Here is a 16,559-nt window from a genome sequence, read left to right on the forward strand (position 1 = left end):
TTAAGTATGGAACATACCCATTCCTGCCATTACTAGAATAAAAATGTTCTTTTTTATTTTAAGCATAAGCCCTGAAAGCTTTTGAGCAAACCTAGTAAATTTACCATGTGCATTCATGACAGACACTTAATAGCTAGAATTTATTTTTTGCTCTCTTAAGTTAAATTTTCACAATTGTTTTTGTAGCTATGGGTAAATGACTAAAACATGTCTTTAAATTAAAGACATTGTCAACTAGGAATCAATTGTATAGCCCTGAAAGCCCTGAAACCACAGTGTAACATTTACACTGCTTCAACCAAAGGCATGATATCTTTGTAGAAGAAAAGAATAATCACCACTGAATTTCCTCCAGTGTTTACAATATCATCTCTAAACAACTATATGCAGAGATGTGAGTGGCACTGTGTTTTGCAGACTTTAAAAACAGACTGTTTGCTGCAGTGATAACCTCTTTGCATTCTTCATGCAAATACTGAGCAAGTCTGTAAGTCTGTCACTGACATCGCACAGTTTCGTTATCAAAGGATAATTCTCACTGCCAAGAACATGCTGGCAAGCAATTTCAGTTGGTTGTCAAATGTATCCGGAATCAAAAGTGTCAGAAGAACATTTCCATCATCCCTTCTTGCACGTACATCAGCTTCAGCTTCCTCCTTTCTTCAATGTAAGTTAAGGGGAAGCATTAGAGGAGCTAGGACATTTGGTGGACAAAGTATTAAAATAAAATTGTTTGAAGCATAATTGATTGCAATAAGGGTACAAACATATATGACTAGATATGTTCCAAAAATTCAGGTGGCCAAATACGTTAGGACATCATAGCCATGAAGAATACTGGACAGGGGGATGATACGAAGTGAGACATAGAGAAGAATGCACCATGGCCAAATTCAGTTAATTTTGTGCACTAGATGTTGCCACCACAGATGGATAGTTTTCACAGTAATGGCTGTGCCTGCTCTGCAGAAGAAATAAATAAGAACATGGAACACATCACTCCTCAGCAGGGTGAGCAGATGAGCAGGCTTTGGTTTCAGGTGTGCACAACAATTGCAACTTTTTTTTTTTTTTAAATTTTATTTTATTTTATTTTATTTAACAGTCTTTATGCCAGAGAAGCAGTAATCCAGAAGAATACCCTTCCATACTATTACCTTTTTGTGTGAATTGTACCCTATTATTGTTGCCCTCTGCTGGAATGCAGCTGATTAAACTCACAAAAACTGGGTTTTAAACTTTCACATCCAGTTGAAACTGAACTGAATTGTTCACTCCTCTGAGAGATACTATTTCAGGCCTTCTTTGAGAAAATAGCACTGCAATAACTATTTTCTGTTTCCATAAGAGGATTTTAAAGTGTAATCTCAAAACTGCTATTTGTTAGGGGTTTGTTTGATCTTTTTTACCTATTTATTTTAATGAAATTTGCTATTCCAATGTAATCACAGGATCCTCATGTGATGAAGAGGAAATGTACCTTTCAATGAGCACATACCACCCTAAGGACTCTTAAGGGCAGTATGATCTAGAGATAAGGGCACTGATTCCAGGTTTTTCCAATTCTTAAAAATTTAAATAGAAGCAATCATATGTTTGAAAACTCTATGTGTCCCATGCTTGCTTTAATCCTATTTCCTGAAAAACTGTACTGTAAATGAGAGGCTTACAGTTCTAATGTGATAGTGGGAAAGATGCTTAATGACAGTGTGAGTCTCAGGTATCACAACTGGTCCTTTGCAAGAAGCAATAATATAGTAGGTGTTAGTTGTCAGGACAGAGTGTTTGACAGAGACCATTCCCTCGGAGTACCTACAGGAACAGCCAAGACTGAAGGACAATATTTGGAATGAGTGGGCACCAGCTCCTGCTCAATATTTTGTTGACAGTAGATCAGATTCTCCCACACTTTCACATATGATTTGATCTATCATTTTCTTGCAGCCTGTAGATGTCATGTAACTTTGCAGGTCTCCTTCCTTATCTGAAATTTTCCAGTTAAAAAAGAACCCTTTATTATTTTAATTTATGCTGGCCATATATCTGGATTTCCCCAAACAATTTAGACTCTGTAGCCTTCTTCATCAATTGTTTGCATTACATAACTGCTGATTTACATTCATTACCAGCTAATTAAAATACAGTAGCTTGACAAGAATGTAAATTCATTAAATAGTTCTTAACTTTATCTCGTGCATTAAAGCAACAATACAGTTCATGCCATTGGGATGTTAAGTGATTGTGAACAGGTAGCAAGATCATTACAGTTTGGAGCACTTTGGAAAAAAAACATTAATCCATGCTGTGATAATCTTATGTTAATGAATGAGTAAGAAGGAGTATATAACTAACATTTGGAATTATTACTTGGGTAGTCTTATTTTCTGTCCTTGCTAGGCTTTTGTTTGCTCAATGAGATAGGAAAGTTGTGGTAAGGTTGTGAAATTTTGTTATCCAAGAGTATACGTGCTTTGAAAAAAGCAGGGAATCAGAGAAAATTTGAAAGGAGCATGCAGCAGTTCACATGAAATACATCATAGGTTGGTGAATACATTCAAATATATATATAACTATAGACTGAATGTAGGAATTCTTGATGCTGATTTTACAGCTGTAGTAGATTTGAGAGTTGAATATCCATATAAGCAAAGTGATCTGTCAAGGTGTTCTGGAAAATACGGGCGCGTAGGAACTATTTAATGCAAATTATGTCTGCTTCCTCACCTACCAGGGATGATGCCATTCTCTATTCTCTGTTGATCACATTTTACCAGCTAAATGGTTCAAAGGATAGAAAGATTGGGATTACTGCCATGATTTCTAGTATTTTCATGCCTAACTCAGATTTTTCTCAAGACTAGATGCACTGGATTACAAATGCACTCACCCTAAATGAACTCAGCATCAAGTTCCTTGAAGGAAAAAAGGGAAAAAACAGAATATATGAACACTTATATAGAGGAGAGGCTTGATACAACACTGAATAGCGCTTAAGCATAAGCATGACCTCTGCTTTAGAGTCTGTTCTTATAGATCCCTATAGGCTGAATCATTCTCACTATGGTTTCTAGATGAGAACAAGATGATATATGTTTTAACTTATATAATAAATGTTATAAAATCTCTCTTAGGAGTCAAAAAAATTACAAAAAGAGATCAAATACTAAAGACTATAGAAAATTAAGACACAGTAGGCATAATTCAGGAAGTCCCCTATCAGCTGACTGAACAAGTCTCAAAGTAGCAGCTGGCTGGAAAGATAAAGGGAAATACAACTATACTTTTGCTATCGCCAGACAGGACTAGATGGATCTTTGTTCTGGTTCAATATTAGCACTTAAAGTTCTCGTGGATGATCTTAATCCATCTGGAAACTAAAAGTTTTCCGTTGAATCCTACATACAAGTAGAGGAAGAAATAGTCTTGAGGTGTCATCTGGAAAGCGGTCCTGTAATTCTACAAGCTTCCTTTTAAATTCTTGTACTGACTGCCCTTGTATTAGCCAGTTGTACAAAGTATACAGGGAGCTTGCATGTTTTGGTGAGCTCCCATACACGCAGATATTTGATAAATACTTTAGGAGACAACAAAGCACAGCTAGAAAGACTCAGGAATGCTCCCCCAAAAAACAAATCAGTTGAATACAAAACATTCCTACCAGGGGCCTTGAACTGATGTATGGAAAGAAAAGATTTGTATATTGAGAGTTATTATCAATTTATGGCATGTAAGAGCACTATCGAAGGACAAATGACCATCTGAACTATGATTGCAAACCTGCACACCATCAAACTTCTTTCATTTGCTTTCTCACTCAAAAGGACTCAGTGATGCATTGAACACTACCAGCACAGCAGTAACGGATGAATATTACAAAGAAAAACCAGATTTGTGCCTATTACATGAAAGTATAGTGGGAGCCCTAAGGACAAAAGCACAAAACCTAGTCTTCACATATCTGTGATGTTCTAATAATAGGACTGCAATTACTTTTACTTAAGTTAACTTAAAAAAAAAGGTTCACTTAACAGATGAATGACTTCATTTAATCCTGCAATATTTAACACATATTCCTAAGTTTGGACATTACCTTAATGATAATATTGCTATGGTGCTTCTTTAAAGAAAATACTTGCGTTGCAAACAACACAGTTTCACAACAGTGAATCTCCATAATTAAAATACCAGCAGCAACATGCATATTATTAAAGACAATGGTAACAACTGAAAGCCCATGCCTGAAAAAGCTATTCTGGTCCCATCTGAAAGTGAGAAACATACATCTCTCTCTACTGAAGATTTACTAGAAAGACTGTGAACAGTAATAATTGAAAAAATATGAAAAAAAAAACTATCCAGAAGGAGATACAAGAAGCATTGCTTCAGATAATGAAATGCAACTGGATAATTGTGGTTTATATCATAATAGTGGTTGCTCATCGGAGCATGATTACTGCAGTATCAATCACACTAAGAGTAAAAAAGCTGGTGTAGGTAATAATCAGTAAAACATGTACTCACAAAATAGTGAAATATATTCCTCTTGAGTACCTCTTTCATTTGCAATTTAAAATAATTTTACTATCCACCAAAGAAAAACAATTTGCAATGGAAATCCATCTGAATACTTCACAGGTATTCAAATCGATTTAATTCTTGTTAAGAAAACATACATAGATTCCAGAGTAAAGATATAGTGTACCTAGCAACTATCAATCCAGTCTTCCTTTGAAGATATCAAGGACTTCCATCTGAAATATAACTATTCCAGACTCCCCTAGCTAATCTTTTTTAAACTATGAATTCTAAGCTATTTGTATTCAAAATACTTCAAATATAAACCTTATATATCTTCTATAGCTGGAAATACTAGACTCTAGAAGATATCAGAGACTTCTGGAATACATGTTTTATTATTTTTCTCTGAATTCTCAACATTCAAGGAAAGTTTTGTTGAAATCCCACCCTATTTTTCAATAATGTTTTACTTAGCTGTTGCTACATCCTTCCTCTATACAACAGTGATTAGGACTTATGTTAAAAATTAAATAAAAGAAATTTTAAACTTTCAAAACCCTCACTGCTAAAAGAAAGATACAACAAGGAAACAAGTTTAATAGTTGGAAGATAATGCTTGGCAGTAGAAATCTACAATTCGTTTCCACAGACTATCATTGACTTATTGAGGGATCCTAAACTTCCAAACTTCACTGCATGAGTTGGTTTAAAATAGTATGCTTGAGTTATTATACTTCAGTTTAGTTTGACTAAGAACACAGCAAAATAACATTTAAAGTTCAGAATATCGTAGCAGTAGCAAGTCATAGTGACTGGTTTAGTAGATGACAAAATGCAAAAGAATCAGTTACATCCTCAACACATTACTAGATCAAAACACCAACACACCTGAGCTTCAAGATATCTGCACTTGTCAAAAGAACGAGGTTAAGGCAAAGAAAAGAACTAGATTTTGAAGTAAGAGCACAGTGAAGAAAACCCTGGATCACTCTCCTTCACAAAATCATGGCAGTAATACACATCTGTCTGTCCAAACACCCATGAGAAATGCTTGAATATACAAACTGTTGAAGAGGAAAATAATCTTATTAAACAAGTGTGCTAGATATGATTAAGAAATGTCATTGATCTAGTCAGAATTTTTTTTGGAGGTGGAATATTTTTTTTCAAAGCTGATATATCATTTACAAGGGTAAATGTAGTACTCAAGACTGACATTTATTTAATGCATTATAATATTTGTGCTTGGATGATGACAAACAAGACAATATGCATATAGAAAAAAACAAGGCTGGGTGTTTTTGTCATTTGGAAAGTATTTATGTTGTAATTTTGGTAATTCATAGCAGCTAATAAGGGAGTTAAAGTCATGAAGGAAAAATCAAATCTAAAAATGAGTATGTACCTAGTGTTAGAGTGACACAGCACTTGAGGTGATGAGGTTGGTATTTAACAAGAATGGGTTTCAATGGGAATAATTATCTAAATGCAAATAATCAATCAGATGGTTGATTATCTGGTTTAGATGGTTAATTAACAGGTCTGCAGCTCTTAGTCCCTCTGTCCTCCAGTTATTACTGCAGAATAAGCAACCCCATGTCATTCTTCCAGAAGAAACCAGATTATTAAATTGTTAAAAATTGATGTATACGTCTCTCCTGGTTTAAAACATCAGATTTCATACTTTCTGATTTCTCAAGGAAATTAAATAATGTAGATAACTCCAATTTCAATTTTACTTTTCACTTACAATTCCATTACAACATAACATTTAGCCAATATAATACCTAGTATATAGTATTTACTTTCAGAAGTTTCCACAGGATGCCAAAGAAATGGATGAAAAACTTTAGTCTAATTGTAGCCATAGTTTGTCTTATCCTAGTATTTCTGAATGCAGTTGCAAACACTGATATGAATATGTTCGTTCTATGATAATACAAAAGAATAGAAACATATGGCTGAAAAGCAAGTCAATAAATCAAAGCTGTCTGCCCAACCCATTTGTACAGTCCTGCCATGATGGCACTCTCAATGCCTTATGAGTCAATCTATTAGTAAGTACAGTTCTACTTAGTGTTGGAAGTTTTCCTTATATCAAAACAGACTCTTTTTGGTTGCAGCTTAAGCCACGTAATCCATCACAGGAAGAAAGAAGAAACTGCCTGCTTTTTGTGTAGCTTTTCTAAAATTGAAACAGTGATATTTTCTTCAGGCTTCACCCTGTATTTCCTTGCAAGTTCATGCTATTGTCAAAGAAGCCAAAGCCCTCTTTCGTGACACTGCTTCTGCATACGAGCATTGTAAGACACATTTTTCCTGCATGACCAGGAGGATTGACTAGCACATTACATCAGCTCTGACCCTCTCAGCCTTTCTCCGAGAGCATTGTAGTCACTTTTGATCTGCTTAGAGACACACTGAAATCGGTCATGCCCGCATGAATGAGCAGTCCCAGTTAATTGTTATTTGGCTAGATGGCTTTGGCAACATCCCTCAGTTTTAAGCTCCTGGCAGACAGAAGGCTTCCCACAATGTTGTGGGACTGTTAGGTCCAGTCACTAGACCAAATTGTTCATCACACATACGAGTGAGTCACTCATGACCAATACATCTCTTCCTCATGGGAAGGGTGATCATTAATCTCACAGCTTTTCCAGCCTGACAGGTTTTCATTTTATTTTTTCTCCACTGTCATTAGGCTTGAAACTTCAGTTACTGTGGGCAGCGTTGTAATGCATCACTGCCTGAGAAGGAACCATTTCCCTATGAAGACAACCTCCAAGTAGAAACCTCTTGTTAGCCATGTTTTCCTCATTCACAGTAGGTGCTATCATGGATCTTCCTGACTTGTTGCCCATCATCTTATCCACACTCTCCGATTCCAGATTTCACTCAGTTTGAAAGCTTTCTCACGTAATTTCTCCACCTACTTCTTAAGAGATTGCACTAGCAGGTATGCTCCAATTGAGGCATCTTCCTCCCTCCTCAGCCTTCTTTAGGAAGGGAACTGCAAACCGTAACTCCTACAAATTCAGTTTAAGATTTGGATTGAGACATCTATAGCTTTGGTTCCCACTGAAGTTTCCACTTGCACCATTAGCAGGTGATGAAAGAAAAATACCTCATAACAGAATTTATATTCTCATCATCAGTTTGCTCTGCATATAGCATACTTGTTGAAGCTCATTACTTTCCTCATTTTCCTTCCCCCTAAAAGTCTTATTCACAGCTTTTCAGTTGCTTCTTTACTCAGTCACATGACTCCTTGCCTTTTAGGTCCCTCTTGCCAACCTGGTCTTTTCACACTGACTTGGCTGAAACAGAATGAGAGGCAGTTTTTGAAGACTGCAGCTAAACCTATTCTTGATCCTATGCTCTCAGTCTATCAGCAGGCTTCTGATCTTGCCCATGAAGAGTTCACAGTTTGCCAAGGTTTGCGTTATTTCAGGACTCCTCACTTTCATAGAGATAACAACATTTGCAGTTCACACTCTGGCATTTAATAAGACAAAGGGGGTAGTAAAATGGCAGAAGATATAGGGAATTTTCACAATTATATATAGCACATGAGACAATTAACCCTCTTGACAGAACCTAATGCCCCGTAGTGATTTTTAAAATACATTTAATACTTATACCATAGCATATTGGTCTAAATGAATTCCAGCTGCCAAAGTTCAATACATTGGCCAGTTGCCAGTGGCATAGACAAATATCTTTACCTGAGGCAATGAAGCTAAAGAGGCTTTCTGTAGTTTTTATAGGTATTATATCTTCTACCACCCCACCACCAACCCAAGGTTGTTTACTTTAGTTTGAGTGAATTAAAAATGAAATTATAGAAACACCTAGTCTTTGTTGTATTGTGTCACATTTCACTTTTTCTGTCTAAAAGAATTACACACTTTTATCCTCTTGGAGCTCTCAGGAACAGCAATATTTATGTGACCATTTGGCTGGCAGCACCAGATAACAAACTACCTGAGAGTAAGCTAAAAAAATCACGTGGTATTATAGACTCATAGAATCATAGAATCATTAAGGTTGGAAAAGACCTCTAAGATCATTGTGTCCAACCATCAACCCAACACCACCATGCCCACTAAACCATGTCCCTAAGCGCCACATTTACATGTCTTTTAAATACTTCCAGGGATGGTGACTCAACCACTTCCCTGGGCAGCCTCTTCCAAGACTTGACAACCCTTTCAGTGAAGAAATTTTTCCTGATGTCCAATCTAAACCTCCCCTGGCGCAACTTGAGACCATCTTCTTCCATCTTATTGCTAGTTACTTGGGAGGAGAGACCAACACCCACCTCACTATAACCTCCTTTCAGGTAGTTGTAGAGCGCGATGAGGTCTCCCTTCAGCCTCCTCTTCTCCAGGCTAAATAACCCCAGTTCCCTCAGCCGCTCCTCATAAGACTTGTGCTCCAGACCCTTCACCAGCTTCATTGCCCTTCTCTGGACATGTTCCAGCATCTCAATGTCCTTCTTGTAGTGAGGAGCCCAAAACTGAACACAGGATTCGAGGTGCGGCCTCACCAGTGCCGAGTACAGGGGCACGATCACCTCCCTACTCCTGCTGGCCACACTAGTTCTGATACAGGCCAGGATGCTTCTTGGCCACCTGGGCACACTGCTGGCTCATGTTCAGCCGGCTGTCAACCAGCACCCCCGGGTCCTTTTCCTGTGGGCAGCTTTCCAGCCACTCTTCCCCAAACCTGTAGCGTTGCATGGGGTTGTTGTGGCCGAAGTGCAGGACCCAGCACTTGGTCTTGTTGAACCTCATACAATTGGCCTCAGCCCATCAATCCAGCCTGTCCAGGTCCCTCTGCAGAGCCTTCCTACCCTTGAGCAGATCAATACTCCCGCCCAACTTGGTGTCATCTGCAAACTTACTGAGGGAGCGCTCAATCCCCTTATCCAGATCATTGATAAAGATATTGAACAAGACCGGCCCCAAAACTGAGCCCTGGGGAACACCACTCGTGACCGGCCGCCAACTGGATTTAACTCCGTTGACCACAACTCTCTGGGCTCGGCCGTCCAGCCAGTTTTTTACCCAGCGAAGAGTGTACCCGTCTAAGCCGTGAGCCGCCAGCTTCTCTAGGAGAGAGAAGCTGTGGGAGACGGTGTCAAAGGCTTCACTAAAGTCCGGGTAGACCACATCTACAGCCTTTCCCTCATCCACCAGGCAGGTCACCTGGTCATAGAAGGAGATCAGGTTGGTCAAGCAGGACCTGCCTTCCATGAACCTGTGCTGGCTGGGCCTGATCCCCTGGTTGTCCCGGACATGGCTTGTGAGAATCCTCAAGATAAACTGCTCCATAATCTTCCCTGGCACCAAGGTCAGGCTGACAGGCCTGTAGTTCCCTGGATCCTCCCTCCGGCCTTTCTTGTAGATGGGCGTCACATTGGCATTACATTACTTAAATAATTTGGTTGACATAATATGAAATAGCTGTTGAGATATTAGGTTCACATGATAATGAACTAGGTATTAACACAATTGCTAAATTTTATACTATAAAAATAATTAAATGTTTTCGTTTGTCACCATGAGATAGGCATAGAAACCTTAGTTTTTCAGTACTTGTTTCTCCTGAAAGCTCACCATTCATCTGTAAAACTAATAATTTTAAATTTCACTTGAAACACTACAAAATTTTTTTGTAGTACTTTTATATTTAAAGGTTATGTCCTCATATTTTGTAAAATACTTCTGGTCCCTCCTTCTTATACACAATGGGGCTTACCTCACTCTTCATTCAGATTAATCACAGACTCACTCTAGCACTGTATTCAGTTATACTTTGAGCTGGTTTTCAGCGAGAAACTGAAAGACCGGACTCTCCTTAACCTTCTTAACAAAGCTGCTGAGCCGTTAGCTTGAAAAGTCTTGAATTTAGTTCCCTTCTAAAGAATGTTGTTCCTTCTACTTGTCTCCAATTTCACCTCATAACTAAGAATTCGTTATAAAATACTAAGCAAAAGTCCTCGTAAATATGGCTGTTCTCAAGTATCTTCTCGTATTTCTGAAAAGGAATGCTCAAATACTGAGCAATACGGTCATATACAAGTGTAAAGAGCTGTGTATCTGTGGGTCTGTGGGACCATCACTGAAAGGCAGGCCAAGGGGCAGAATATGTCAAAGTACCAAAAAGGGTAGGGTAAACTTTCTTGCAGAAACCAATTAATTTTTAAGCTCAGATTTTTTTTTTTTTTTTAAGAAGTGTGTAAATACTGAAATACATTTGAGGACTGCTTCAATTTTGACAACAATAATGTTAAATTGACATAGTAGTAATAGATGGTATATTTTTCTTGCCTTGGATATGACCTTGTAATCCTTAAGCAGGAAGAGTTTTGAATAATTAAGAATCAACAGAATTTTTCCCAACCTCTCATAAATTACCAATTTCTTGGCATTAAGAATGACTAAGACAAGCACTGAGGATACTACAAGTAAATTTAAAGATTACTTTTGCTTTAATGCGCATTTCAGACTTGCCTGTGAGAAAACCATGAACTTTTATTGCATTTCACTGCATTATACTGGGCTAGATATCAACTTTGAAAATAATTTTTTGACAAAGACAATGAAAATAAAGGTAAAACAAATTTCAAATCCATTTTAAAATGACATATTTCTGCATGAGTGAGAGTTGTCGCATGGTATATAAAGTTCAAGAAACATTTTTAAGATCTTTCACTGAAAGTGCATCTGTGTCAATAGATTTCAGAACAGCAACTCACTGTCTAAATGCATTTCAGCAGTAAAAGAGATTGTTTAGTCAAAAGTATAGATTTTTGCTATATCAATAGTTCTTGTAGTCCAAAGGAAAACATGATGTCATAAGTTAATAAATGCAAATAATAGCATTTTATCTTTTTAAGATATCAACTTGTGCCAACTTCTCTAATTTTCAACAATAAAAAACAATATCAAAGGAAGAATCATCCTTATGATACTTAAATTACTGGGATAAATTAAACAAATTATTAATTTTTCCACAATGCCTTCTCTCATTAATCTAGTGACTTTTTAGTTATCAATCACGGACATTATCTTTCCTGAAAGAAAAAGGTATTGTACATACATGCTCAGAAAATTACTACAGCACTAGTTAAAAGAAAAATCAGGAAGCAAATCATTCAGCAAAGGTATAATGAACCATGAAGACAGTGGCATGAGTAGAGGAACACAAAAGCTATAATTTACAGCAAGTGAAATGCATATGTCAACCTGCAACAAAAAGAGATGATGTATAATGAGTAAAATTGTATATGGCTACATTGTTATATATTGTCATGATGTGGGAATTAGCTGTATAAACTTGACATTATTATAGTAACACTTAGAATAGTAATATATATCAGAATGGTGTGTTATTTGGAGAATTTAGAACTGAACAAAGCAATTAAATATCTGAGTAATATCACGCCTATTCATAAAGCATAGGCTGCTGTGAGAGCATAAGCTCAAACCCTAAGAAGAAAAAAATCCCAAAGATGAATCAAGGCAGCAATTCCTATATCAAATATAGAATTACTCTCTCACTATAGGTACTAACTGTTCTTAGCAGTAATTAGGTGGGTATTAACACATACAATACTATTTGCAAAAGATTTAATTTTGAGCTGGTCATGACTGAAAAAAATAGTAATGAAATGAAGTCATAGCTGTATAAAGACAGTTTTTACCCTGAAACCATATTCGTTGGGTGTTCTAAGATACACAAAATTTATCATTTCTACTTTGCTATTATTTATTTCACCTAGAAAATTTCTGTACTTGGCAAATGGATTTAGAACAGAAGTTCAATCTTTTGTAGCTTATGAGTAATGTCATTAGGACACTGAATTACAGCGAATGTGTATATTTAAAACTCTTCTCGTTAATGTATAACTAGTCCCCTGTCTGGTCTCTAACATGTTCTGACACTATTCAAGATTGTGTCACACTTATAAATGGTAATAATCATCTTTTTACAACTGACCTTTTGAGTAAATTCTGATCCAAAAGAGCATTCAATACTTTGACTTTCTTGTCATCGTCTACCAAAAATTTTCTTTTCAATATGCAGTGAACAACTCTTTTCTTGGCCTCTCTGTTATCAATGGTGTATGTCAAAACTATTTCTTTTCACCCTTACTGCTTTCCAGATGAAAATTTTCCATGCGGAAATCTCATCTAGTCCTACCACCTTTCTGGTTCTACATACTCATGCGATACTTCCTGAGCCCACTACTCTGCTATTTCTTTCCTCTGTTTTAGGTTAATGAAGAGTTCATCATTTAGCCATGTCCCTTCTTGCACTTTTTTTCTTTCCAGTGGACTAGTAGAGTAGGCATCTTTCTTGCAGAAAAATATGGCTATCCATCAATCTTTGATTATACAAGTATTCATATATGAAAATGTAAAAAAAGTTCTTTAGTACCAGTAACACTGTATTGGTAGACTCCCCAGTGCTCTACAGGAAATATTACTGAGATAACAATAGTAAATGGAGCAACAGAGACAAACAATATAAAGAACTGCTAAGAAGCTGATGACAGACTATAAAAAGAGTGGCGGTGTTGAAAATAATCCCATTGCTAGTATTAACTTTTCTTGTCTTCTAATGCTTGGGATAGAAGACACCAACATGCAAAAATGTAAGATTTTTTTAAAGCTGAAAGGTTAATGTTTCTGGAGCTAAAGGTTTCTTGTTATTCAAATAAAAAAAAAATCCCCATGCCTCAGAGTTGTAGTTCTGATCAGATAAAAACAACATGGCAAGTGGAGCTAGACCAATAATGTGGCAAGTCGATTTTTTTATTTGCTGATGGCTTGGTCAAGATGCAAACTGCTTTCTAAGTCACTCCTTTGTAGAAAATGAATGGTATTATAACCAGGAACCAGTGGGAAGTTTCTGTGAGTCTGTCTTTAGGGTTTAAAAAAAATGTAAGCATAAAATGCATAAGCTGTGATTTGTTCTATTGAACATACAAAGGTAATGGGAAGTGGGTTTTGGATCAGAAAACTAAATAGAGGTCAGACAGCTATAATTGCTTTAAGCCAGGTTTGGCCTATCCAGCTATGTAAATGGCAACTTAATTTATTGGTAGAACCATCTGCAAGCCTCAGAGAGTTCTAGTTGCTATCCAAACCTAGAGACTATTATTTTTTTATTCAAATTGCATACTATATTTTCCTGACTTCTGCTCATTACATTTTGAGATGAAAATGCTATTTATGGTTACTGTTTGGTAAATGAATGTGCTAATCTCCATACTGCTGCAGCAAGAGTAGCTAGCTTAATTAAGGTGCAGGCATACTTTGCTAAATAGTCAGGAGAGGTATACTGACTATGTCGTTAGGCAAATAACTCTAAAAATAATCTGTTTCAAACAGCTTGTCAAGAGCCTTTTAGAATTTTTTTTTTGCTGTGGTATTTTAAAATTTATAGATTATGTTTATACAGCAATATCAAGATCCACTTCTGTTAATCTGGTGCAAAAGGAAATAATTCTGATGTTAAACTTGCATACAGACCACAATTTATTAATTATTTAAAGAGGAACTGAAAAAGAATGTTTAGCTCCACAACTCCATAGGGGTTGTGTCAACCTAAGGACATATTTCTTCTTGTGAAATACCCTACTTGTCATGTAAAAAAAAACCCTTTAAAGGGTTTCCTGCCAAAGAACAAAACAAGTGGTAAAAATAAAATATTCGCTCCCTCTAACAAGTGCATCATATAAAAATATGTAGAGTTGAACGACATGTCTCACTGCTGAAAGCCCGAACATTTATGTAGCCATTGTTCATTTGTATAATATTTAATAATTATAAAGCTAATGTCCTTCAAGATTTGCTTCTTATTTGCATTTGCATTTCTATGACTCCTCTTACAATAATAAACTTCAAGAGTTTCTTTGCAGACATCTGGAGTATCCTAGGAATACTCATGAGGAGAAAAATCTTTGCGACATCTCAGAACACTTCATGGAAGTGAATAATAACATTAATACAGCAAAAAGGGAATCTGAAACAGTAAAACAGTTTTCTGAACATCAGTTCCTTTTGTCTCTTTGGCAGTACCTTTCTTCATGACTGGTCTTAACTGAAATGATATTTACAATTCAGTGGACATTTTCAAAAAAAATCCAAAATTTTCCAAAAATATAAGTACCACATATGTGAAAAGGAATATTTTCTTCTTTCTGAATAGAATAGTAAAGCAGTACAATGGGCACTAACAGGAGTTCTTCTAAATCTACACAGCAGCTATAGGTTGGTATTCCAATGAAGAAATATTAAGCAAGTATATATATCTAGAAATATTCAGTAAAACTTGTATTTTCCATATACAATAATAAGGCTATTATTTTCCCCAGGTACATCCCTGGGAAGGGAAAGCAGCAGCCACAATGAATGGGAAGGCAAATAGGAAAAGCAAAACAACAAATATTTTCATTTACATCCTTTATTCAGCGATGACCAAGTCCACTGCTCATAAACGAAAAAACACCGTTTTGCATCAACCCGGCTTCCCCAAAGCAATGTGGGCTAGTTTTGCAGTAATAATTACACTGCAAATTAAGAAGCCTCAGCACTCCAAAACAGTGGAAAACACCTCTTATAATGTGAGAGCATGGATTTTAATTTGATCTCAAAACCTGAGAGAGATTCTTGTTAGTTTTTAAAACTTTTGTGGATTGCAAAGGAAGATCTAAGAAGACATAAGGCAAAAGGTTAAAGAAGGCCTATCTGACTACAACATTCACAAATATAGAAAATCCCCAGTTGCTCAGCTGAAGACATCTATATGAGACCTGGTTTTGCTGATCTTTCTTTCATGGCGATCTTGGCTGCAGAAGTTTGTGCTGACTTCTCTCTTCCTGCCTGTATATCCACCCTATGTTTCCAGCCTTTTAGTTGTGCTAAAACAACTGTTTGGGGGATTGCAGTTAACAAGATTAGTGAACTGAGTTGGGTTAAAAAATCTGCAAAAATAAAAGCTGCACTGTAGTATAAGGAGTGAAGTGTCTGTGTCCAATTTGGTCATGGTAGATAATACCAGAGTACCCACCCATGATATGGGACACACACTACTCAGGCTCAAGGAGATAAGCACGTATCTGCTGCACTTAAGCAACACTCCTACTGGATGAATCCTACTGGATAGCCTGGATGAGAGCCCTGTCTCCTGCTAAACAGCATTGGCATGAATTTTACATGTGGCTCAATGGATGGCTAAAAGAGAACAGTCTCTGGAAGGGGGAGCAGAGCCTCAGCCTTGCTCTGTCTCCAGACATCCTTTGGACAGGGGTGAGACAGATGGCATGAGGCTTGCAGGCTGAGTAGCACGGAGAGCTCCTGTGTCTTATGTCAGGGTGACTCTTCCAACTTGTAGGCTATTATGCTAAAGTAACCTCTTGCCATTTCCTGTTAGAAGTGGGAGAGGTAGGTACTTAATTCAAGGAGATTGAATTACCCTTGGAGATGATTGCATTCTTTATATAGTTAATGGATAGAAGTAAGTGCCTAAGTTAGGAGGACTGGTTCACCTTCTTCAAGTCTTAAAGACATTTTCTTCTATCCATTGACTATGTAGGGAGTCTGGGTGGAGAGGATCTTGCCTTTTCAGGGACAAACACCTAACATTTCTGTAAGTTATTACTTACTTTAGCTAAATTAGATTGAATTCCTATGTTTTTACAAAAAAGTAGTTACAAAAAGAGAAGTCTAGTTCCTTGGCAATCAGATACCAGAAAAGAACTGCTAAACCTCCTTTGACAATGTTAAATCAGCTGAATTATGTGCGAAGCCGCAGCATGTTGACACACCATAGGAAGTTTTTCATGCTTTTTATTACCTTACAAAATTACCTTAGGAAATAAACACAATGAAAACAATATTTTCTGCTAGGCAGGTAACAGATTCTTCCCTGGAGAAAAATGCTGTAAGTTTGCGTGATCATTCACCAATAGACTTATAAACATTTTTGGAATCTGGACATATACTATTTTACTCTGCTTTTTTATT

The 16,559-nt window shown here is 36.8% G+C and overlaps 1 protein-coding gene across 1 annotated transcript in view; it reads right to left on the reverse strand.

Annotated features, from left to right (window-relative positions):
- Positions 1-16,559, reverse strand: part of SNTG1 (syntrophin gamma 1) — a 379,748-nt gene that overhangs the window by 68,847 nt on the left and 294,342 nt on the right. The window lies entirely within an intron of this gene.

Source organism: Calonectris borealis, chromosome 2, assembly GCF_964195595.1.
Source record: "Calonectris borealis chromosome 2, bCalBor7.hap1.2, whole genome shotgun sequence".
NCBI lineage: Eukaryota > Metazoa > Chordata > Aves > Procellariiformes > Procellariidae > Calonectris > Calonectris borealis.